This window comes from Lissotriton helveticus, chromosome 5_1 (assembly GCF_964261635.1).
Source record: "Lissotriton helveticus chromosome 5_1, aLisHel1.1, whole genome shotgun sequence".
NCBI classification, from domain to species: Eukaryota; Metazoa; Chordata; class Amphibia; order Caudata; family Salamandridae; genus Lissotriton; species Lissotriton helveticus.
Window position 1 is genome coordinate 543,367,673 of NC_136065.1, and position 27,661 is coordinate 543,395,333.

Below are 27,661 nucleotides of genomic sequence, written 5' to 3' on the forward strand. Positions count from 1 at the left end.
CTTGTACTCGGAACTCTTTAGCCAATAAAATCCCCATGGTGTGCCGCAGAGGGGGATGGAATGGCTGCCAACACTTCTACTTCTAATGCTTCACAGCCAATGAACATTAAGCTTGGGAAGGTCCTGCTTGGACCATGTTAACCAATCAGATGTCCCTGATACTCCGCGGAGGGGGAGGGAATCGCTGACAAAGCTTCTACTGTCAATGGTTTGCAGTCAATAAACATTAAGCTCTTGAAGGTCCTGCTTGGAACATGTGAGCCAATCAGATATCCTTGCTACTCAGCGGAGGAGGAGGGAATGGCTAGCAACACTTCTACTTTCAATGGTTTGCAGCCAATGAACATTAAGCTCGTTGTTGGAACACCTCAGCCAATTAAAAGTTAATTTTGTTCCCCGCACAGGGACAGAACATGACCTCCCACATAACATTACATTTCCGCTAACAAAGTGACACTATCTGTGATAAAAGTGAACACTGCATTATAATTAGACATTACTGCGCATTATATTAAAGGAAGGCCGTAATACTGCGCATTGTTGTTTTCCCGATATGATTTCCACAAGCCTACTGAACATTGCCGCAATACCGTGCAATGTTCTTTTGCGGATGTGATTTCCACAGCCTACCCAACATTCACACTACCTGTGTGTGCACCCTACACACTGCTTGCCCCAATACTGTGCATTGTTTCCCCGACAGGATTCCCAGAGACAACGCAACCTTGCCGTAATACCGCGCACCATTGTTCTGCGGACGTGATTTCCACGGCATATGCAGCATTCAAACTCCCTGCCTCTGCACCGTACAGACTGCTTAAACTAAGTCCACAGTGTTCCTACTATACCCTCTTATACAATTTTTCTCTTTTTTTCCCACCTACTTCTTTTAACTGAGTCACAAAACGGCTGCCTACACTTCCTAGTTTCAACTGTTTACAACCAATGAGTCGCAAGCTCGTGCTTGTAATGCCTCAGCCAATCGGATGTCAGAATTCTCAAATAGCAATATCTGTAAATTTTGATATTTCTCAAAAACTACTGAACGATGTACACCATTTAAACAAAAGCGTGCTTTCTGGACCAAGAACTTTCTCCCTGCTAAATGTGGCAAAATTCCGTTCAGCAGTTTGACCTGTAGCCTTGTCTAAAGTTTCCTATGGAATTTTCATGGAGAAAACACATTTTGGGTCCCCCCTTTTTTCTCAGCCCCAGCTTGACGAATTACCTTCAAACTTTCGAGATAGGAGCTGATCTAAAAGAAGAATTTTTGGGGGAGATTTCTAAAGATTCATCAAATGACGCCAAAGTTATGAGCAAATCAAAAACAATCCTGCAGACGCCATACGCATTTCGTGCTACATGCACTTGTTCACTAGCAATGATTGAAAAGTCCTGCAGCTGAGTGGACTTTATACCATTAGGCCCCGCCCTGTTGGGACTTCAATAAAATAGCTTTATGGGACCGGTAGTCCTACTTCAACCATGATGGGTGCTTAAGGAATTTCAGTCATAAAAATACATCTCCCAAGTGGGTGCTAGGATGGAAAAAACAACTCCTTTCATGTTACTATCCAACCGCCCACAAAAGTCAGCTTTGCATCTCCTCAAGGCGCTCATGTATCCAAGCGCTGCAGGCCCGCTGCATCCGCGGTGGGGCATCTCTGCGGCGAGGCACGCCGCTATTTAAATTCACCACATGATTTTTGTCAAATAGTTGAGATTGTATGCAACGCCACACCGTCATCCTACAAGGTAACTCTGTGTCAAATATCACTCTGTGTATTTTGAAAATATTATTCAAAATCTAGACAGCCCTACTAATTCTTACACAGTGTATCACGGGCTACTGGGCTATTGATAATCAATTCGCAATCTTCAATCGTACCAAATCCTTCCGCATGTGTTCTCAAAGGTCCCTGTATTAGGCGTAATCTGTGAAGGCAATCGTATAATACCCTCAATTCTGCTCCCACTCATAATAAGACGCTAGACTCTACAACAACTGTTAACCGTTATTAGGAACATACCTGAGTCAGCTAAACGCTTTGGCGTGATGCCGTCATCCCCACTACTATATGTCTCTGAATCACCAATACCTGAACCAATCCTTCGGTGTATACTCCACAGGTCCCTGCAGTACGGGGAAGCCTGTGAAGATATAAATAGAGTATCCTCAGTATTCTGGACTATTTTCCTCCACTAATATGCTCCACAATCACTTTCTGGACTGACAAAAGCGTACCTGTATCTGCCGCTGCAATCCTCATTTCCCCGGATCAGATAAAGCTCAAGTCGCGTTTGTGCTCGGGGTTTCCCTTATGCTCAAACTCGGTCATAGACAGAGAGACCTCCTCTATAAGGCGGCGCTATCTTGGAATATCCAAAATGTTCAATAGGTATAATGGTACAACCTTTGAATCCGATCTATAAAATTAGAACTAGATTCATGCAGCATTAAAATTTACAAAATGGAAACATTATTAATATGACATTCTAGAATATGCCCGATAAGGTGATCAACTATATTGTCACTTAAATACTCTACAATACCCAACAAGGTTTGACTGTGGCTCTGTGAAGAAAAATAAGATTTATATGTATCACTTCCGCTTAGTGGTCTCATACTCAACTATTATTTACTATTATTAAAAATCCTCATCTAAGTACAATCAAAATACACAGAAATTTAAAGAAATTCAAGACACTTCGTGCCAAAGCTTATCAATCCCCTAAAAAATATTGCAGTTCCTGATCATAATTAGGCCTCTCCTTCACTGCTCTCAAGCGCATGATCCACCGTGCCTCATGCCTCCGCAATCTCAGCTCCCTATCTCCACCACGTGGATCGAGCTTGACATGTTCTATACCATAGAACTTAAACGTTTTAACGGGGCCCTGATCCATACAAGTATGTACATGCTCTGCAATGGGATATCGACAGTCATTCTGTTTAATTGCTCGCATACATTCTCCAACCCGTTCTTTTAATGCCCTAATAGTACTTCCCACATACAATTTGGAACATTTACATTCAATAATGTAGATTACATATTTCGTACCGCAGTTAATGTTAGACATGATGGTATAGATTTTACCCTTACTGTCTTTAAATTGTTTTATCTGGTGTTCAGCAAATCTACACATCCTGCAATGCCCACATTTGAAGAAACCTTTTGATACTTCTGTTAACCATGATGTTGTTAATGGTAAAGTGGGATAACTGGGACTTAATAAAGTGCCTAAAGTTCTACCCCTCCTGAATGTAATCTGGGGCCTCTGTTAAGAACTCATGCAAAGTTCAGTCCACTTGCAAAATGGGCCAATGTCTGTTCAGACTTTTACGTAATGTAGTACTCATGTCTGTATAGTCTGTAATCAGCCTAATTTGGCTGGATACTTGTTTATTAGTGTGTCTGGATCTCAAGGTGATGATTCTTTTGACCTTGATAGCCCTCTCCTTGGTTGACACAATGTCACGATTAGGATAACCTCTTTGTGAAAAGCGCTTCTCCATATCCTTGATGCATGTTAAAAAATCTGAATCATCACTACAATTGCGCCTAGCCCTCAACATTTCACCATAGGGAATTACTCTAATCTGATGCTTTGGATGTGCACTATGAGCAAGGAATTGCAGGGAGTAGGTTTCCGGAACATCCTACTATGAATATGTCCATCCTTAATATACAGTTTCACATCTAGAAAAACGACACTGTTCGTACTAGAGTGAGTAGTGAATCTAATGTTCATGTCATAGTGATTTAAATACTCGATAAACTCGTTCAATAGATGTTTCGTCCCTGTCCATATCATGAGGCAATCATCAATAAAAAGTCCCCAGTAGAGGATGTGTTCATTCAAACTCTTACCTGATGTGCCCCAAATCAAAAAATCCTCTATCCAGCCCATGAAAATATTAGCTAGGCCGGAGAAAATTTCGAACCCATAGCGACGCCCTGGGTTTGTCTGAACCATTGATCCTTAAAAAGAAAGAAGTTATTTGACAATATCAGTTCTGTCATGACTAGTATCATTTGGGTGTGCTCCCATTGACTCGCCGGTCTTTTAGATAAGAAAGGGAATAGTGCCTTAAGTCCCAATTCATTACGAATACTGGTGTACAAGGACACTACATCGAGGGTCACCAAGATCATCTCCGGATCCCATGAAATGTCCCCCAATATATTCAAAATATGTGTTGTATCTTTAATATAAGATGGTAGATTAACCACTATCGGTTGTAAAAAAAGATCAACAAATTGCGATAGCCATTCTGTCGGTCCCCCAATGCTTGATATAATGGACCTACCCGGTGGAAAGGGGAGCCCCTTATGAATTTTTGTCAGAGTATATAAACAAGGGAATCGAGGTCTAGTCACTTTAAGGTACGAAAATTCATCATCGTCTAACAGAGACTTGTCGTGCCATGTTTTGAGATACCCATTGATGGTTGCTATAAGGGGGAACATAGGGTTATGAGGTACTTTTTGATAACATTGCCTGTCATTCAACTGTGAATAAATTTCATTTTCATAGTCGCTCGTATTCATAACAACTATGTTTCCACCCTTATCTGCTTTTCTAATCGTGAGATTAGGATTATCCATTAGTGAAATAGTTTTATTACTATGGAAGGTGTGATTTTGGGATTGTCAGGAGAAGCTGTGGTCTCATGTCTCCGTGATTGATAGCTGAAACAGTGTTTGTTGTTTAAATATTTTTGGAAAATACTTGTGAAAGACACATAAAGGTACAAGCCTTTTTTCCTTTCTTTTTGCTTTTAATATGATTGGGGCATATCACAGGAGGTGGCTTATTCATAATGGCACAAGGAAATGTTCATAGTTAGATTCACTTTCACCATGAGTCTATTAAGGTACAGGGCTTAGTGATCCGTAGTTAGGATGAACTAGGACCCAATGTCCATTGATGTTTTTAATTACATGTTAATAATGAATGTCGTATGAGCATATGCAGAGAATTTATTGTAATTTTGGGAATGCTTACTATTGGCATGATTTTAATGTCACAATGATGTATATTTTGAGTATTCCCCTTGCGCACCTAGGTGGTTTTTGGGCGATTATAATGGGCTTTGATGGATATTTATCAGTAAGATTTCAATGTGATCATATATATTGCTTCCAGCCCTGACGAAGTCGCGGGGTTACACCCATATACGACAAAACACGTTGGCATAAGGGAGCGGAAGACTATAAAGAGTGAACATAATAAAAGAACTGGACAAGCCCAAGAACTTGGATATTCATCTTGCTTCTTATATCATTGTATTATCGTTGATTTATTAATTGGCTTGTGCTTCAGAAATTGTGAACTACCTACATGGCTGCAAGAAATTGTGCAAATCTTCCGTTGTGTTCAACCAATTGGGACTCTTACTGTCGAGTTCTAAAATGAAGCGTGTCTCCAATTTTCTTAAAAGTTTTTCTCTATTGCTTCCCCTTCTAAGGGGGGCCACAGTATCAATCACAAAATACGAAAGGCATCCCAGTTCATTGCCATGTACAGTTCTGAAATGCCTGGCGACCGGATAAGCATTATCATTGTTCACGATTGCCCTGAGATGCAGCAAAATTCTGATGTGCACCTGCAGCTTAGTGCTACCCACATAACGCAATCCACTGGTGCATGCCAGGACATACACAGCATACACAGTCCTACAGCAATAGTTGCCTTTAATGGCTACTTTATTGTCTGAAAATGGAGTGCTATAATGGGTTGTGTTTATGCCAAACTTGCAAGCTTGACAAGATGAGCATTTGTAAAAACCATCCTTTGATTTAAACCATGTACTCCATGTACCTAATTCTGGACTCATTTTTACCAATTGGCTATGAATGGATCTTGCTTTCCTATATGTGATAGTGGGCATTTCAGGCAGTATACTGCCCAGATACCCATCAGTAAGCACAATCGGCCAATTCTTCTTAATGATTGACTTGATCTTTCTTTCCTGTTTACTGAATGTCGTGATGGGGCGGGGAATACCTTCCTCATCTGTCTCACTTTGGTTTTTGGGTAGTAGTAAAGACTCTCTGGGCCTTTCTTGTGCTTTCATGAGTGCCCTAGAAAGAACCGATTTGCTGTAACCTCTTTCTTTAAGTCGTCCTACCATCTCTCTGGAGCATTATTCAAATTCTTTAGGTAAACTGCATATCCGTTTTAATCTCAATAACTCGCCATACGTGATGCTTTTAATGAGGTATCTATCTATATACAGATATATTACCTACTGGCGGTCGCCAGTAGGTATATATAGTTAGGATTTTTTCTCTATGGGATTTTTGAAAATTCTATGTCTAATAACTTTGGCGTTTGTGGACGGAATTGGCTGAAATTTTCAGGAAAATGGCACATTTTGTTTCTGAGCAGCCCTTGAAAATTTGGGGGGGGGTTCGTCAAGGGGGGGCCGAGAAAAAAGGGGGGTCCCAAAACGTGTTTTTAACATTGAGTTTTCCATAGGGCGGTTGGCCTCACTTTTAGCCCGAACGGCTGAATGGATTTGCACGAAACTTGGCAAAATTGTAGGGACTGGTAGCCCGATGTGCCTTTTGTAGGTCTCAATATATGTGCTCCAGTGGATTTTGAGAAATTAACGTTTAAAAAAAGATATATATCTGTAACAGCGGACCGGGAAGCGTCCCAGGACGCGTACTTTTCGCGCAACGGAGCTTTGTGAAGCGAAGCTGATTGGTTCTCTGGCGTCTGTCAACATTCCAAAAAGTCCGTAGCGGCCGCCATCTTGTCTCTCGGTAGGAGCGAGAGACAAGAGGAGGCCAAAACAAAGGGGGAAATAACCATAAGGGGGCATAGTAGATCCTCGCTGACCCCCTAGGTTTGATGTGGAGGTTTTAAAAGGGCCCCGCGGGGCAAAAAAAAAAATAATAATAATCGAACGGCTGAATGGATTTGCACGAAACTTGGCAAAATATTAGGGACTGGTAGCCCGATGTGCCTTTGCTAGGTCTCAATATATGTGCTCCAGTGGATTTTGAGAAATTAACGTTCAAAAAAAGATATATATCTGTAACAGCGCTCCGCTTCGCGTAACGGAGGTTTGCGAAGTTGATTGGTCATTCTGTCACTGGGCTATAGTTGGGCTACATCTGGCTGATATTTGGGCTACATTTGTTTTTTTGTGTGTCTGGCGGCCATCTTTGGGCTACATTGGGCTACATTGGGCTTCATTGGGCTACATTGGGCTACATTTGGGCTCCAACATATATATAGGCCAATGTAGCCCAATATATATTTTTCAAAGTTAATTTTCGTAAAAACCACTGGAGCATATATCTTGAGACATAGCAAAGGCACATCGGGCTACCAGTCCCTACAATTTTGCCAAGTTTCGTGGAAATCCATTCAGCCGTTCGAGCTAAAAGTGAGTCCAACCGCCCTATGGAAATGAAGGAAATGAATGGGTAATTTGTAATTAGCAAATAGCTAATCGCAAACTAGGAATGGTAAAGAATCGCTATTTATTCCTTAAAGTTCGCTATTTAGGAAATGCAAAAAACTTTGATGATACATATGGCGGTTCATCTCTAACAAGATAAGAAGCATAGGGATACATTTATGATGACTGGCGCATCACCAGGGATGTGTTAGTCATTCTGTGCCGCTGTTCCGTCACCTATGGTGTGCTGCATTTACAATGCGGCGCATCATGGGGCAAAAACAGCACAGATGCGTGATGTATCTGTGCCGTAAAGGTGGCGCATTGCTGGAGTTGTATCGCAAGTGTGATGAAGCTCCAGCAAGGGTCGGGGGTGCCCCTGTCGCAGGGTTTCTGTTCTCACACAGAACTGTGGACAGAGGATTGGAACCTCGGCGAATTAGGGTGTCCCAAAACTCACGTTAGTAATCAAAAACTCCTTAGCAAGCTAGGTACAGTGTCACATTGGATATAACAAACTCTCAATGTTTAGACAATCCAGAATATGAACTTATAGTACCTCAGGATACGTGGAACTCATGAACAGTCGGTCGTTATATATTTCTTAGAAACCAGAACATGGAGTTAAGAAGAACACATGTGTATTTGAAATGTTTATTTACTAATGCCGTCTTCTCAGGCGTAGTATCTTAGATAATACAAGTACACATATTATCAGTAGCAAAATTACCAGCATAGTTACTAGTACATAAAAAGCGAATGGTGATAGTATGTTAACATGCTGTAAATGAATAAGAGTTAGCAACACTTATAAGCAGCCGCGGGCCGTGGAGGGAGTTACGGTGAGGCAGGGAGGCGGGGAGGGGGAGAAGCAGGGTGGAGAATACAAGTACACATATTATCAGTAGCAAAATTACCAGCATAGTTACTAGTACATAAAAAGCGAATGGTGACAGTATGTTAACATGCTGTAAATGAATAAGAGTTAGCAACACTTATAAGCAGCCGCGGGCCGTGGAGGGAGTTACGGTGGGGCAGGGAGGCGGGGAGGGGGAGGGGCAGGGTAGAGAGGGCTCCACCCTGCTTCTCCCCCTCCCCGCCTCCCTGCCTCACCGTAACTCCCTCCACGGCCCGCGGCTGCTTATATCTCACCCTCCCTAATACACATATTATATTATTTGCTAAGAAGGTCTCTTTGTGTTGGTTTAGGGCGTGCCCATACTTTAGTGTCTTAGATTTGAAGGAATCACATCAGCATACACCAGCTCTCTCTTCATGTGAACCGTATCAACTGTTGTGTATGTGTGTTCGGCAAAGCAATATAAAACCCGCCTCATGCCCAGAATTGGCAGAAGTTGCACTTATGTTATGAGTATGAAGTCGTGGAGATCAGACCTCATAACAATTCTGTATCGTGTTGTTCTTGAAACTTTAGCACTCGCTGTACAGATATAGTTTAACAAGCAAAGCAGATAGTAGAGCAATAACATATTATTCTCATGTAAACCACGATGAACTACTAGGTGGAAAGCTAAAGCAACAACTAAGTGTCGTGTGCAGAAGTTGCAAAAAAGGAAAAATGGCGTTTAAACCGGTAATGAGCCCATGCTAACTTAACACGGTGTAAAGATATCCAGGACCTAGATGACACCTCCCCATGATCCGGAAACGAACTGAATAAGATAATAGAAGTGCCATCTCATGAGAGCAGATTGCAAGTTTATATGTGGACGGTCCGCAAGGTAAAGCATTAAAAACTAGGAAAATGTAATGCTAAAGAAAAATAAAACAGCCAAGTACTTTATCGAGTCTTAAGCCAATAGGCAAGGTAAATAATAAAAACTTGACAAATAAGTCAATGAATTGTCAATGAAATGCTAGTACTCAGCATATCAAACATGAAAAAGGTCTATGACATAACTGTGTATGCAAAATAAGCTGCAACAGCCTCCAATAGGAAGTCACCGTCTTCATCCGAAAACAGTTCAGCCATCCAATTTAAAAGCGGAAAAGAACATACGTGCTCTCCCAGCACCGGATCCTCTATCACCATCAGAGGACAGCTCGGTGGGTTTTCAAGAAAGCTCTGTTCCAAGAAAGACTGTGCTGCCGCCAATAAATTCCAGGGACCAATTAGTCCATGCATCAATGCCACAGCCATAATCCTTTCGCCAGGACAAACCAACTCGTGAGTAATGATAGGAGTCATCAGCTGATTAAAGTCGACGTCAGGAGAAACCGGTCCGCAGAGACACAAATCAATGGCCCAATCGAAATCACAGGTCAGGCAGTGAAATACAGGCTGGACACAGGTGAAGTAGGAGAATCGAAAAGATAATCCATATGCCGTGCTTAATATCGCCAACGGCATTGTGCCATAATATTCTAGCATGCGATTGCGGAACAGTGTCAGCAGCTGCAGGGTGGGAGGTTGCATAGGAGGGACATCCATATTTAAAAATGTAAAAAAGCACAAGAGCGTCCGCTGGTAATGCAAGTAAAAATGCCAATCCACGAAGCAGAGTGGAGAAAATAGAATGAAAGAAAGCAGGGATGACTCCAAAGATTTTCTCAAATGAAGTCACGAGACCACTGGTAACAACTTTAAAAAAGTGCGCCAGGGCCTTTGTGGAGGATGCGTTAAAGATAGTCCGAACCATCTTGCTGAAATTGAAAGGCAAATCTGAATTGAAAAGGGTCTGCACCTCTGTACGGGTGTTCGCTATGTGAAGCACGAAAGTTTCACGGGCCGAACTCAAGGCCACCTCTCTCTGAGACAAAAGAGCTCTTATTCTTGCCATGCCGTTGAAATCTCTCCCAAGGTTGGTATTTGTGGCCAGATTGAAAACTCCCTATGTTCATGTGTGGGAGAAAATAGAACATTTCTGCAGCAAATAACCCGTTCACTTACTGTTACGATAAAAGGAATACTTTTAATTAACTCAGAACAATCTTCATTATTGAGCATCAAATAACTACCATTTTCCAACAACTTGAACGTGGGGATGATAGCAGGAACTGGCGTGCCTTGCAACACGCAAGCCATATTTGGTCGGTGTTTGTTGCATGAACCGTGTAACTGTATGTGCCTACACATTAGTGAATGATCTGGCGTCTCAGTGCATTCCTCTCCATTCAGATAAACTTCTTGATCATCTTTGAAACATCTGTATGTGTATGGAAGCGACCAGACCTCATGAAGAAAAGCACTACCTAAAGGTTCATAACGACCTATTGGTATATATTTCATACAATTTGAAAACTTATATAAAGCAAAAGGCAGCGTTATTAAACCGTGGATAAGGCACGTTGCCAAAAAACCCGCAATCCTCTGCTGATGATGTCACTGAGCATGTCATGAATGATGTAATATGTGACATCATCAGCAGTGGATTACGGGTAATAGTATCTCTAGTTTACTCCCCTATAGCTGTCTTTCTTTTAACATAAGTGTCTGTTTCCTTCCCTTATACTTACTGTTTTTGGTTCGCTTCCGGTTCGCGTACCGGCGAGCAAACTGGGAAGCGAACTAAGAGAAATAGAGGTTGGCACAGTTCCAAATATTGTACCAATTTTTTAATAACGGGGAGGTAGTTCTGAAAAGAACTTTTTTTTTATTGTTTTTGTTGTTTTATATTTTTTTTATTATTTTTCAGAACATTTTTTTACTTTTTTTGAATTTTTCTGAACAGTTTTATATTTTTTGGGGTTTTTCTTGGAGGGGGCAATGAAAACGATTCATTGTAAAGGGCTCAACAGGAGCAACAAAACAAAAAAAAAGTATTTATTATTTTGGGCGTTTCGTACAAACTTGCATATGATAGTCAATAGCTCTGTTGATCAGAGTGATGCTTCTTTCTCCGTAGCAAATGAATCCATCGCAAAATACGCAGATGTGTTTTACTTCACCAAATCTCATTTGTATATTTGGCACCATCTCCCTGCCCTCTGGTCCCGTTACTTCCGGTACAACAGATCTTCTGGCCATAATAGGGAGATTATCTAGGTCGTTCCGAAACTGTGCAGCACTGTAGTTGTTAGGATGCCACCTAGTCATATGGCGATGCATTGTGTAGTTTCCGAAACTGTATTTTTTGTCGGTTCCTCTGGACAGTCTATCTTGACATATAAGGCAAGTTACGTATCTTGCATTTACTTTTTTCTGACCTTTGGGAATTTAAAAAAATTGCCAAATGAAGTTTTCTTTCCGGTGAGACGTCCTGGGTTCCTCAGGCAAAAACTGCCTCTCTTCCTGCTCTTCCTCGTCTTCCTCTTCTTCCTCTTCTTGCTGAATTATAACTTGAGCAGGTGGTCCACTCTTCCTTGGATGTGGTGGAGGTGGTGGGGAAGCACCAGCTGAAGCTACTAAAGAAGCCATTGCTCAGTGATCACAAAGGGTCTTTCTCTCACAATGATGAAAGTCAGAGTGAGGAAAGAAGGAGGGATTTTCATCATTTGGGAAAAACAAGAGTTCTCAACCAATCAAAAGTGTTCATTTTAGATTATATGACCTAGTCTTACATCATTAGGAAACCAAAAGTGAAATGAACCAATGAAAAGTGTTATTACCAAGTCACATGACTTGCTGTGTTTACGTTAAGCGCTTTGCAGGGCCTCCCGGTTTGCTTCCAGAAACCTGCGCTTTGCGACTCGCTTCGCGTACCAGTTCGCTAACGTAGCACGTCATATGACGTATCACGCGACAACGTGAAACGTCATGCGGACGGGAGGCGTCACGATGTTGTTTTCTAACGCGGCACTTGCGGTAAAGAAACGTTTACCGGCTCGCGGTTTATTTCGCGGCATCAAGGTCAGCTAACGGGAAGCTTCCCGATTCGCGAAGCGGGAACGAAGAAAAAAAAATATTTAAAAAAAAAATGATTCATAAACATATAAAATATATTTTTGGATTTAAAGAAGAATACATTTTACAGCTACAGATATTAGCTGTTAAAAAACCAATGAAATTCACTGAAAAAACCATAGGTTATAGACCATATATAGTTAGGAATTAGCATTTACAAAACCTTGAAAATTCACTGAAAAAACCATAGGTTATAGACCATATATAGTTAGGAATTAGCATTTAGAAAACCTTATTTTACTCACACAAAACCATTGAAATTCCATATATAGTTAGTTGCACTAACTATATATCGCGCACCCGCAATCCACTACTGATGATGTCACATATTACATCATTCATGACATGGTCAGTGACATCACTGATGACATCACTGATGACATCTCAAATGACATCACTGATGACATCACTGATGACATCTCAAATGACATCACTGATGACATCATGACACACCAATACCAGTTACTACATACGCACTCACTGATTCCTACGTCTACACACACATTCACTCATTCACCCATACAATAACTCATACATACAGTCACTTATTATTACAACACTATCATATGCACTCATACACCTATGCAGACAGTCACACACTGCCACTCATCCATGGAGTTACTCACACACCAAGTCAGTCCTGTAAAGAATCAATCACACTTCCATTTCTTCATCTATACAGTTAAACACAGAACACCATACTTCAGTGACATCACTGATGACATCACTAATGACATCTGAAATGACATCACTGATGACATCTCAAATGACATCACTGATGACATCATGACACACCAATACCAGTTACTACATACGCACTCACTGATTCGTACGTCTACACACACATTCACTCATTCACCCATACAATTACTCATACATACAGTCAGTTATTATTAGAACACTATCATATGCACTCATACACCTAGTCAGTCCTGTGAAGAATCAATCACACTTCGATTTCCTCATCTATAGTTAAACACAGAACACCATACTTTTCACACATATACTAACACATACTTACTCTCTTATACAATCACTGATACAAGTACACATTGATATGCACAGAGTCACACACCTCCCAGCCAGCCACACACACACTCAGTCTTCCATACATCCAGTCATTCTTCAATATGTAAAACGTATTTAAACTTTACAAAAACACACAGACACTAGATGATGTCATCAGTGATGTCATTTGAGATGTCATCAGTGATGTCATCAGTGATGTCACTGACCATGTCATGAATGATGTAATATGTGACATCATCAGCAGTGGATTGCGGGTGCGCGATATATAGTTAGTGCAACTAACTATATATGGAATTTCAATGGTTTTGTGTGAGTAAAATAAGGTTTTCTAAATGCTAATTCCTAACTATATATGGTCTATAACCTATGGTTTTTTCAGTGAATATATATATATGTATATATATCTATAGATAGATATATAGAAATTCACTGAAAATCATAGGTTTCAGGCACATTATAGTTAGGAATTAGCATTTAAAAAACCTTAGAAATTCACTGAAAAAACCAAAGGTTTCACACATGTTATAGTTAGCTGGACATTTCACTCATACAAAACCATTGATATTCCTGGGTTATAGTTAGTTCAGCTAACTATAACTTGTGCGCCCGCAATGCACTGCTGATGATGTCACATATTACATCACTCATGACATGGTCAGTGACATCACTCATGACATCACTGATGACATCTCAAATGACATCTCTGATGACATCACTGATGACATCATCCAGTGAATGTGTCTTTCTGAAAAATAAATATTTTTTATATATGTATATCTAAAGGTCGATGGAAGAATAAATGGGTAAATAAGTGTCTAAATTAATGTTTTTTTGTAAAATTGATTGTATAACTGACTCATTAAGTGTATTTTAGTTAATACATGTATTAGCGAGTGCTGTTTAAATATGTAAATATCTGTATCAGTGTCTCACTTTGTGTATAAGTGGCTGCATGGGCTGGTGAGTAGCTACATGAGTGTCTATATGGGTTATTAGTTGTTTTTTTGAGTATCAGTATGAGTGTCTGTATGGTTTGGTGGGGGTAATACATAGCGCATAGATGCATGAATGACTGACTCACTGTATGTGTTTTGAAGACAGCATGTGTGCAGGACTGAATGGGTGTGTATATGGGTGTGTTAGTGAGTAAATTACTGTCTCAACAGTATATTTATGAGTAACTACATATGTTTTAAACTAGTATATGTGAGTATTGATGTATATAAGTGAGTATATGTGAGAGTGAGAGATTGGATGAGTTCCTCTATAAATAAGCCTGTGTTTCTATAAGTGATTGTTTAAGAAAGTAAGTATGTGAATGTTTCTGTAGAAGTAAGTGTAGTGGTGTGTCTATAGCTGTATATGCAAGTAAATGGATGTTTGATAGTTTATTTGCATGTGTGAGTAACTTTATGGATGAGTGTCGGAGTGTAAACGGATGTATAGGTGTATGAGTACATATGATGAGTGAGTACATGTATGAGTGACTATATAGGACTGTTGGTGAATGAGTGGATGTGTATGTAGATGTTGGAATTACTGAATAGGTTGTTGTAACTGGTATTGTTATCTCCATTTTTTTGAAAATTTTAGTTTCTATTTTTGAATGTGTGTATCAAAGGTTATATTACGGTGAGAGGAGGTCTGCCACTCTTTCACAAGGATGATGTCATCAGTGATGTAATCAGTGATGTCATTTGAGATGTCATCAGTGATGTCATGAGTGATGTCACTGACCATGTCATGAGTGATGTAATATGTGACATCATCAGCAGTGCATTGGGGGCGCGTGAGTTATAGTTAGCTGAACTAACTATAACGGGGGAATTTCAATGGTTTTGTATGAGTGAAATGTCCAGCTAACTATAACATGTGTGAAACCTATGATTTTTTCAGTGAATATATATATATATATATATATATTAAGCAGGACTCTTCTTCTTTTAGATTTCCCTCGCAGGATGCCAAATGAAGAGCACGGACCACAGATCTTTAGAAATACCTTCAGTTTATTTAATCCTTTGCACAAACCGGAAGGGGCAGCCATGACGCGTTTCGTCCCTAGCTTGGGACTTGATCACATGATATATATATATATATATATATTTAGTGCAGTGGGCGAGGCGCATTGTCACACTTGCCCCCGTGGAACACATACCTGGTTGCGGTGGTTGTGCAGTCAGGGGACCCAAGGAGCCACGATATTCCTGAAGGCAATACGGGATATTGGGAGAGTGCTACTTGGAAAAACCTGCAGTCCCCGCAACGATGTTGCCCCCCAATCCTAGCAAACCATTGCATGCTGGGAGTTGCAGTTCCTTTGACCATCGGGAAAATTAAGCAGGTGACATTAATCATCGCTTTAAGGGCAGAGCCTATTAATACTATCTTTGTTGGGGCAGGACTTTTTGGCAGCATACTCACCTCCTGTTTTATTCTGGGCGCTGAAGAGGCTACACAGCCGAAATGCATACGCCCATTTGCCAATAAGTAATAAAGAGACTCCATGTGTTCCTCTACCGTGGCCTCTGCCTTTCTTTGTGGAGGGTGATTTGGATATAGTTTGCATTGCTAGCCAGCGGCGTGCTACAGAGGCCCCTGCACTCAAGCTGGCCTGGTCTTCACTGGCGCTGTTTTCGCTCCAGCAGAAACTCTTCGTATTCCGAGGTATCGGATAGACCAGGCCCACCACTCTGCACAGGAGGACTGGAAGCGGTGTCGGAGTCACGGAACTCTGCAGTGGGCGAGGCGCATTGTCGCACTTGCCCCCGTGGAACACATACCTGGTTGCGGTGGTTGTGCAGTCAGGGGACCCAAGGAGCCACGATATTCCTGAAGGCAATACGGGATATTGGGAGAGAGCTACTCGAAAAAACCTGCAGTCCACGCAACGATGTTGCCGCCCAATCCTGGCAAACCATTGCATGCTGGGAGTTGCAGTTCCTTTGACCATCGGGAAAATGAAGCAGGTGACATTAATCATCGCTTTAAGGGCGGAGCCTAATATTACTATCTTTGCTGGGGCAGGACTTTTTGGCAGCACACTCACCTCCTGTTTTATTCTGGGCGCTGAAGAGGCTACACAGAGGAAATGCATACGCCCATTTGCCAATAAGTAATAAAGAGACTCCAATGTGTTCCCCTACCCTGGCCTCTGCCTTTCTTTGCGGAGGGTGATTTGGATATATATTTATATATATATATATATATATATATATATATATATATATCTATATATATATATATATATATATATATATATATATATATATATATATTACCTACTGGCGGTCGCCAGTAGGTATATATAGTTAGGATTTTTTCTCTATGGGATTTTTGAAAATTCTATGTCTAATAACTTTGGCGTTTGTGGACGGAATTGGCTGAAATTTTCAGGAAAATGGAACATTATGTTTCTGAGCAGCCCCTGAAAATTTGGGGGGGTTTCGTCAAGGGGGGGCCGAGAAAAAAGGGGGGTCCCAAAACGTGTTTTTAACATTGAGTTTTCCATAGGGCGGTTGGCCTCACTTTTAGCCCGAACGGCTGAATGGATTTGCACGAAACTTGGCAAAATTGTAGGGACTGGTAGCCCGATGTGCCTTTGCTAGGTCTCAATATATGTGCTCCAGTGGATTTTGAGAAATTAACGTTCAAAAAAAGATATATATCTGTAACAGCGGACCGGGCAGCGCTCCAGTTCGCGTACTTTTCGCGTTACGGAGCTTTGTGAAGCGAAGCTGATTGGTTCTCCGGCGTCTGTAAACATTCCAAACAGTCCGTAGCGGCCGCCATCTTGTCTCTCGGTAGGATCGAGAGACAAGAGGAGGCCAAAGCGAAGGGGCAAATGACCATAAGGGGGCATAGTAGATCCTCGCTGACCCCCTAGGTTTGATGTGGAGGTTTTAAAAGGGCCCCGCGGGGCAAAAAAAAAAAATTTATAATAATAATCGAACGGCTGAATGGATTTGCACGAAACTTGGCAAAATATTAGGGACTGGTAGCCCGATGTGCCTTTGCTAGGTTTCAATATATGTGCTCCAGTGGATTTTGAGAAATTAACGTTCAAAAAAAGATATATATCTGTAACAGCGCTCCGCTTCGCGTACTTTTCGCGTTACGGAGCTTTGCGAAGGTGATTGGTTCTCCGGCGTCTGTAAACATTCCAAACAGTCCGTAGCGGCCGCCATCTTGTCTCTCGGTGGGATCGAGAGACAAGAGGAGGCCAAAGCGAAGGGGCAAATGACCATAAGGGGGCATAGTAGATCCTCCCTGACCTCTTAGGTTTGATGTACCATTTTGCCAAGTTTGGTGTAATTCCGTTCAGCCATTCAGGCTGTAGACGTATCTAAATGTCCTATGGAAAATTGCATGGGGAAAACACATTTGAAAGTGTTGAAATTTAGAACCAATTAAAATGTTACTTTGGTTTTGTATTTGTGTGTGATGAAAGTTAATTGGTTATGTATATATCTAAAATGAGAGGAAACCACAGCCATTTTGTGATACTACTGTCTGAGGTACATTTGTGAGGAATTTTTGGTGCTCAATTTCTGGTGTTTGGTTTACACAGTACTAACACTTCTCCTACTTTTAAAAAGGTGAGTTGTTAAATTGTAAGGGGAACTATGTTGTACACTTTAAGATAATTTGAAAAATGTTTTCTGTTATTTATTTACAGTCCTTCTGTTATACTAAATACTTGATAAAGTTAGTTTTATATTATGTATTACTAAAAACGATAAATGAAAGTGATTATTTTTTTCTGCAATTTACAGCAAGCAATTTCAAAATAAAATGGCTCACAATGAAGAGACCGTGGCAATTTCTTTTGAATTATCCACTACATTTATTGAAATTGACAGCACCAATAATGAAGTATTCTCACAAGGAGGAGATGACTTGAATGATTTTTTGGATCAATCTCTTGATGGCGAATTTATCGAATGTTTGGAGACCATAGAGTTACAAGAATCATCATTGCAGACTTTTCATGAGGAGATTCCAGATGAGATGATTGAAGAGGAAATTCCTGATGAGGACATGTTACTAGTTCTTTCAAATTTTGAAAATTCAGAAGAATAAATTTATATTTAGAAATACAAAAATTGTTTGAGACATTATTCATTTTTATTTTTAATTTATGAGGTTGTAGCGAAGTAATTGTAGTATAAAATGAGACTTATAGTATAGAGTGGAACATTTTTATGTTACATGGTAAGTTTACTCATATTTACTTCCCTTCTCCCACTAAATTATCTCCAATGTGTATTTGACATCTCTTCTTCATCTCCGGCCTCCTTTCTCTCACTGTCTGTCTCTGATGCATCTTATCGCTGCCATTTTGTGTAATTACAGAAGAGAGTAAAATAAAATAGTTCGGAACGTGAAAAGGGGGCAAAGTAGAGTACCCCTCACCCCCTAGGCCTTCTCAGGCGGTCCCAAAAGGATCAGTTTCTGCTTTCCTGAGAGATTATGGTATGAGTTCCATATACCACAATAACTTGCATTACAACATGCAAGATATCTATCTCCTATTACCAACTTTTGGAGATATTCGCGCTAAGCGCGAATATCTCCAAAAACTAACACCTGCCCTGAGCAGTTCTTAGCCATGTTATCCAATGGGAGGTGGATAACATGGCTAAGAGCATTAGCTCGGTAATGCATGAATATCGCTCACTTTTTAGCGATATTCATGCATTGCGGCCGTTTTTTATCGCATTTGCGATAAACCTTGATAATAGCAAGGTTTATCTTCGATAATTTCTGACGATGCTTAGCGGTAAAAAATTCGTTGCTAAGCATCGTTAGCGATAAATATCGCTTAACTTTGGCAATATGCACCAACGTCTGTTAACGTTCGATTCGAAGGAAATGAGGAAGTGTTGAAAAACATTGTCTGCGCCATCTTGCCTTTTTTGAAATGCCACACTTTTGTTGTGCACGGCAGCCATTTTAGATGCCTTGACCAGACCCACTCTCTGCACGCTGTCGATTCGTAGCATGGCTCCCCACCCTCGCAAGCATCTTCCCCAGGCACTGCTCACCCCCGCTCTCTGTCTTATGCATGGGCAATAAACCTCCCCCCATCTGCGCTGCTCTTCCCTGAGAATCACACTCTGTGCCCGCCCGACACCTCCCTTTCGCCCTATTCACTACCGCACCCTCTGACACTCCTCTTCCTCTGTGTCCGATTGTCCAGGCCGGTCCTAGGCTATCAGCTAGCCCTGCAGATGTAGTTTATGGCCCCAGCTGTAAAGAATCACCCCTCTTCAAAGGAGTTATAGTAGATCAAGGCCCACACCCGATGAGATCCGTCACACCACACGTGTTCATACTATCTGAAAACCATCCTGTATTGTGATTGGGGAGGGGACCGAGCCTGAAGCGGAAGATTCCAGGGATGACTCTTTGTACATCAAAGTTTTTACAATTATGTGTCACATTAAAAATATATAGCACTCCAACAAAGTAGTAGGAATATAAAACTTTAATAACTTATAAATATATACAACAAAACAAAAACAGTAAAAACATTTAAACAACGAAGAGACCGTGGCAATTTCTTTTGAATTATCCACTACATTTATTGAAATTGACAGCACCAATAATGAAATATTCTCACAAGGAGGAGATGACTTGAATGATTTTTTGGATCAATGTCTTGATGGCGAATTTATCGAATGTTTGGAGACCATAGAGTTACAAGAATCATCATTGCAGACTTTTCATGAGGAAATTCCTGATGAGATGATTGAAGAGGAAATTCCTGATGAGGACATGTTACTAGTTCTTTCAAATTATGAAAATTCAGAAGATGTTGCCTGGGTGCCGCACTGATTTGGGTATCCGGCGTGGGGCGTCCCGGGGGGTGGGTTGTCAGTAGCGGTCTGTTGTGCGAATAGTTCCAAGGCAGCAGAACGCGCTGAAATCTGGATGTCACGAAGGTGATGTCTAGTAAGTTGCCGCCCAGCAAATAACGGCGTGGGGCGCCGCGGGGGGGGGGTGGCAGTCCAAAGTTCCGTTAAAAGGGCAAAGGAAAGGATCGGTGGTTTGAACCATCAGTCAAAAAGGGGAGGGGGTGCAACAATTTTTCCTACCGGGTCACACTGTGCTTTCACCGGAACTGAGGTCTGCAGGATTCTAGTCATTCAAACTGAGGCTGGCGCCAGCATGGGAGCGCCGACGTCCCGCGGCTACAGTTTTGTCACTCCATGGGCGATCATGGCAGTCATTCCCCATCGGGGGTGTCATCAGTGATGTCATCAGTGATGTCACTGACCATGTCATGAATGATGTAATATGTGACATCATCAGCAGTGGATTGCGGGTGCGCGATATATAGTTAGTGCAACTAACTATATATGGAATTTCAATGGTTTTCTGTGAGTAAAATAAGGTTTTTTAAATGCTAATTCCTAACGATATATGGTCTATAACCTATGGTTTTTTCAGTGAATTTTCAAGGTTTTGTAAATGCTAATTCCTAACTATATATGGTCTATAACCTATGGTTTTTTCAGTGAATTTTCAAGGTTTTGTAAATGCTAATTCCTAACTATATATGGTCTATAACCTATGGTTTTTTCAGCGAATATATATATATATATTCAAAAAAGAAGCAGAGAACTCTGGGTATTCTCAGGTTTAGGTGGAAAGCAGCTCTTGTATGGAGCAGTCTCAACACCTGTGACACCCTATACCTGCTCACCTCAAATATCTGCTTTTCTATCAAAGTCTTTAAGCGTAGGATTAGCACACTTCTATCCACGCCGAGATAGAATTGGACAAAGTCTTTTGCCATTTCTACAGCAAAGGTTTTAAGCATAGGACTAGCACAGTGCTGTCCTTGCCGAGCTGTAAAATGACAAAAGCCATTTATCTCTCCAGGCACAATATTACAGCTTAGTGTGTATATATATATATTTTTCCAGTAGTATTACTGAACAAAATACTTCCAATCTCCTACTTTTACTCTTCAATTTGTTTTTCTTGTACACTGCACATGTTTGACACCTTTTCTCTTCCCGTGTAATTCCTTTTAGGGTTAGCTCAAGCCTCCTTTTTTTCTTTTGCCTAATGATAGACATGTCATCCTTAGGGGGTTCTTCACCCCAAACCTTTTTCCTTTCTCCTCTGTTTTTGCTATTATCGTAATTGCTGGCCTTAGGACTCTCTGCACTTAACCACTGCTAACCAGTGCTAAAAGTCCATGTGTTCATTTCTTAAAACATGACAACATTGACTTATCCCCAATTAGCATATTTAATGTACTTATAAGTCCCTAGTAAAGTAATACTATATGCACCCAGGGCCTGTAAAATAAATGCTACAAGTAGGCCTGCAGCATTTATGTGCCACCATCTTAAGTAGCCCTATACACGTCTCAGACCTGCCAGTGCAGCCTGTTTGTGTAGTTTTAAAACTGCTATTTCCACCTGGCAAAATAAATATTTTGCCAGGCCCAAACCTTCCTTTTAAATACATATAAGTCACCCCTAGGGTAGGCTCTGAACAGCCCAGAGGACAGGGTGATGTATATATACAAAGGTGGACATGCACTTCAAATTTTACGTGTATTTGTAATGAAAAACTGTTAAATTAATTTTTCACTATTGCAAGGCCTACTTCTCCCATAGGATAACATTAGAGTTCTCTTTTTTACATTTAATAAGCTGTAATGGGAACAAGTGAATAGTTCATGTTTGGTGTCTTTGGAATTGTAACGAAAAGTCAGGTTTTAAATTATAATTATGAAAATGCCACGTTAAGAAAATTGGCATTTTCCTGTCTTTGCCATTTTGTGCTTATAGCCTACCTCTGGGTTACATGACTGGGTGTAGCTGACGGTTGAGCTTTGTGTATTCTTCCTAGACAGCCATCCACAATAGAGAACTTAAATGTGCCTGGATGGGCCATCACTTTCAGGATGGGAGGGCAGGGCTGGGAACAGCTCTACTTACACTTGAAAAGGCTGAGTCGTGCCTCCACAGAAAGGGCCCTCGTAGTTATTCTAGAGCAAGGGCAGGGGAGGCAGGAAGTCTGTGCACTTCAAGGGGAAACCTCTAGAAACTTCTCCCACTCCAAAGGAAGAACTGGGTATAAATATTGGACCTCATCCACCAACTCATCAGTACTCTTCATAACCTGTGGATACCCTGCCAGGAACAAGGATTACTGTACTGCTGAAAGGACTGCCACTCTTCTGAACTGCTGCCCTGCTGGGCTATTGCCTTGATGGATTGATGGATTTATACCTAGCTGGATTGCTGCCCTGCCATCCTCCTGCCCAGGTCTGAGGGATTTGGAATTGCACCTGAACCCTGGACTCCCAGAGTGGCTCTAGGGATTAGTCTGCTGGCCTATTGTCCAGAGCCACATGGACATAACAGGCTCACAACAACCTGCACCTGGACCCAGATCCAGCTGGAGCACGCCCCTAACCCCCAAGTGGTGCCCCGCAGGTCCTGGACCCTTGGTGTGGCCTCAAAGGGTTGATTTGAAGTTGTTGGGCTCTGTGCAACAATTGGCACTGAAACTTCATCCCTCACACAACCTGCCAAGAGCAAAGTTCTGTCAGCCCAACTATTCGCAATGCAGCATTGGCCGTTCACAGGGGTACCTTTGTGAAGATCTGACTCACCATTTTGCAATGACAACAAGATCTGCATGCTACGGCGATGACCGTCTGCAATGATAGATTTGCTCTTCCACTGTGCTTCTCTACTCCTCGAGTCCCACTCCACCGAGAATGAGACTTTTTGCACTATTATGGAAAGGTAACTTTTCAGCAAGACTAACCTGGTCCTTGTGTCATTCCATGCTCCTTCATGGTCATCCTGAACTAGTGACTTTCTTCTGGTCTTGTGCAACCAGATAGCGGTAAATAATGCTTTTGGCTTTTTTGATGCCATTTTCCCTTAAATCTTCATAATTGCACATCTACTGATTGGAATTTTGTCATTTAGGTCTAATTTTATTTAGTATCATGCTCTATTTTCCTAAATTGGTGTGGGTTTTTTCTTATGTTGTGCTTTTATTTGTATTGCCATTTGAAATGTTGCACAAATACTTTACACATAGACCCCAAATTAAGCGTAACTGCTACAAAGTTGCCTGAGGGAAGAGCACAGGTCAATTTGGGATTTGCTGGTGACTTCACCCTGACAAGGATTGTGGTTGCTGCGTGAGTAGGGTCTACCCCCTCAACCAGTAACCCCATTTCTTACAAGCAGAACATGCCAAGCACATCACCCGAACGTTTACTAGCTGAACATGTTAACTTCTAATAGGATCACTGCACTGCTAATTACGATGGCTATGTACAGCACGTAATAAAGTACTCATTCTCTTTAAAATATCACAGTACGCCATGTTGAGTACATTATCGTGATAGTACTATATCACCTTGCGACAAACACACATGAACCGCAACAAGGATTTATTTCTTTGGTAGAGGCTGTGGGGGCTCCAGGGAATCAATTACTAATACTTAGGACACCCACCCCTCTATTAAACCTAATATCATAGGCTCCATCCTAACAAAACAACTGATTCTTCGATGCATCTGATTTTACACACAATTAACCTGTGAAATCCCCAATCAATTCTAAATGCAAACTTTTTTAGATATTACATTAGGAAGATTGTAGAGTGCCTCCCATTGGATATGCCCAGTCATGAGTCTATTTGAAAATGCACTCTTAGAGAAATATGACTAATACCAAAATCTTTCATTATTTTTCTGACATGTGTACATAATGTACGCAAATCTGAGGCTTAGTTGTATTGCTAGGTCTACAACTGAGCATATCAAATCGTTTTTTAATTTTTCATCTTCATATTTCATCTTGAATGGGTTAGGGTAGCAACACACTATTGTTTCTTATTTTTATTTTATTTCAAAGTATTCGCTTTTTTGTCCACTTCCGTGTTGCTAGTTAGAAGGTTTGTCTTTTGCAAGCTGTAACGTTTTGCGGCTGACATCTGTTCCCATTAAGCTGCTTCATTCATCATGTCGGTATAAAACTGCTGAACAAGTTTTTTTTATTTTCTGTTTTATGTCCTCACGGTGCTTTGTATTAAATTATAGTGAATATTTTTCCATGTATTTTACTTACCAGTCCGATATCAACCAAACTAACCGCCTGGTTACGTACAAAAATTGCTGACATCATCCACGAAACATCAGTGCGAGCTTGTCACAATATTAGAATCCTCTTGAATGTGTGCTCTATTGAAAAGCATACGTCTACATTATATTTGTGACTATGTTTTCACTCATGAGTTAAAAACAAAATCCTCTCTGATGTAAAATGTTCTTGGTTCAAACAATGCAATCCTAAAATCTAGGCTGTGATTTTACTCCTTACAAATCTATTCGTCGAAATAAGTGAAATTTAGAACTTTGATCTAAGCTGACACTTTTAATTATCATGTGAGAGATTTGGGTCAGAGGTTCCAAGGGCAAACAAAAACTACTTTGCCCCAATTGGAACAACCAAAGTATTTAATTTCTGGTGTCCTTGAGCCACCCATACTGTGGACCACCTAGCTGGAACCTGAAGGCCTCATTCCCCAAAAAATGTCGCAGCTCTGGAAGCCATTTTGAAGCACCGAGCAGAGTCATTTTAAATGCACAAGGTGTGTCGTATTGACACATCAATTTGACGCATCTGTGTGCGTTACGTCTCTCTGGAGCACAATTAGCTGCCATGCGCCAGCACAGGCACACTTGCATCATGTTGCAAGGGTGCCTGCGTTGCGGGGATGATTATTTTTGTACAGGAAGGCACACCTTCCTTTTTCTGCACAAAAACAATAATTGATGGCATCATCCTCTTCCTATGCACAGCACGTATAGAAAGGGAAAATCGAGGAGAAATAAAAGCATTTGTCCTTGTTGCACCATTCCTTTGCCTCCCCTGGGGAGATGTAGGATTTTGATGCATTCCTGACTTTACAAAACATTGGAAATCTGGGAATGTGTCAGGTTCCATGGATCTTGAGTGGGAACACCCACAGCTACACAAATGGAACGTTTCTTTCACACAGAGTACCGTGTGAAAAGGACCCATATTTAAAAGGCCAAGAAAAGTCACGCAGGGTGACTTTACATGGCCTTGTAAATATGGGCAGGCACACTGCGCCGACTTTGCGTCAAACAAAGTGATGCACTGGCAGCAGTCCTTGTAAATGGGGCCCTCAGTATGCTTTCTAGCACTTGGTTCTCAGGTAGCAAGACAGAGCTGGCCAAGTCTTACTCAGGGAGGTGCTTGCACTAGTAAAGCAGAAATCAGCAGTGTAGAAAATAACACTCAATAAATGAATGTCCAGTCAGTGCTTTTTGTTGAAAAATATAACATACTATAATACACGTTAAATTAAATACTGTATACAAAATTCCAAATGTAAAGAAGATGGCAGTAAAAAACAATGGGGCCATCCTTTGAAATGTCTTGCAAAGTGCAGGAGACAACCACTAAGGAAAAGTCACAAAGGTCAAATGTCGTTCTCAATGTTGCCTAGACCAAGGTCTGACATGCCTTTCATATGTTGCATGTCAGCAGACACTAATCACTAAAATCACAATACATCTATGGAATGTTCACTGTGAAAGAGTCAAACTGTGATCTCTCCTCCTTATATATCAATATTAAGTGTGTTACTTTATGGATTGCTTTATAATCATGAATGAAAAATGGCTAAACCTAACTAAACGTTCAGATGGTGTTCTTCTTGGTTTGCGTCTATTCTCCGAAGCTCAGTGTGCAACCTCTAAGGCCAAGAAAGCCGTAAAACATTAATTATTGCTGCCCGCGGCTGCTTTATTCAAGTCAAAGTATTATGTGTGTTTTACCTAACCTGGGTAGGCAGTCCTCAGGTTTGGAGTCCATTTTAGCTTGCTTGTTGTTCTTAATATGTTTTTGGATTTAGATATTGAGTGCTTAAGCTGGCGTGGATGTGTTTATACAAGCATAGGATAGGCAGCCACTTTGCAGGCAAGGTTAAAGTAGGTATAGAGTGCCATAGCCTTTTGGGAAACACGTGACTGCATGTTTAATGTGCAATATCCAAATGAAGCTTAGGTCACATATTAGTTCACGCGTTCATTTGCAGCATATATTCAAACACATATTGACTAGGCCAATAGTTTTTTCTTTTATATTATGAAAAGGTGGAGCGTGCCAAGTTCCAACACCCGACAGCAAAGGCGTATCTTGAGTGACAGCAGTGCAAGTTAAGCTAACTCAAACAATATGCATTGGACAGACGGTAGCCGAAGAAGGTTCAGTACAAGGTTTTGCCAGACAAACAAATCAAGACCGGTAGGAACAATGCAAGCTGCTATTCCTCAGATCAGGTACAAATTAAGCTTGAGTATCAGCAGTGCATATGCCTCGCCTTCACAGAACCTGTGAATTTTGGACAGCCGCAGTGCAAGTTTTTATTCTCTTTAAACAGGTGTACAAAGGGTTTAGGAGGGAAATATTACCTCCTCACAGAAACAGGTATGGCTCGGAAGCAGCAGTGCAAGTTTACATCTCTCCCCGACTATCTTCAGTTTGAGTAATGTGATGTTAGTGGCGGTTTCTGTATGAGGGTGTCGGGGCTCCGCCCCCTTTACTTTAACCCCCCAGAGTCAGCAGTTGTGAACGTGAAAACAAAGTAGTTATCTATCTTGTTAAACAAAAAATACTCGCACCTCTTGCTTGGGGCCGGGGCTTGCTGTTATGATGAGTCGCGAAGAGGTTATAGTGGCACTCAAAGAAAGCCCCTCAGGCAAAGCTCCCGGTCCGGACGGAGTCCCAATAGATGTTTTTAAAAATGAGATCAATCTATGGGCTCCCATGTTTACCAATGTCATGAATAGTGCAAATTTCCATGGGTTTTTACCGACTTGGACCGAAGCTATAGTCGTTCCCATCTTTAAAAAAGGAGACAGGAGCGACCCTACCTGCTACCGGCCAATCTCGCTCCTAGATGCCCTAATGAAGGTAGCAGGCCGTATAATTTTAAAACGAATTCAATTGTGGGAAGAGGAGGGTGACATCATTTCTAGCCTTCAATACGGATTCAGAACAGGCAAGGGTACAGTCGAGCAGGGACTGAACCTGTCCCTTGTTATATCAAAGTACACTCAGGCCAAGAAGGGTAATCTCTTTATCACCTTCGTGGACCTGAGCTCAGCTTTTGATTGCGTGGACCACAATACCCTATGGTCACATTGTCTGATCTGGGCATTGATGAAAAAATTCTTACATTTATCAAGGAACTCTATAGGGGTGCAGGCGCCAGGGTACGCTACGGTCGACTGGGAGAATGTTCGGCCAAGTTCCCCATTAGGA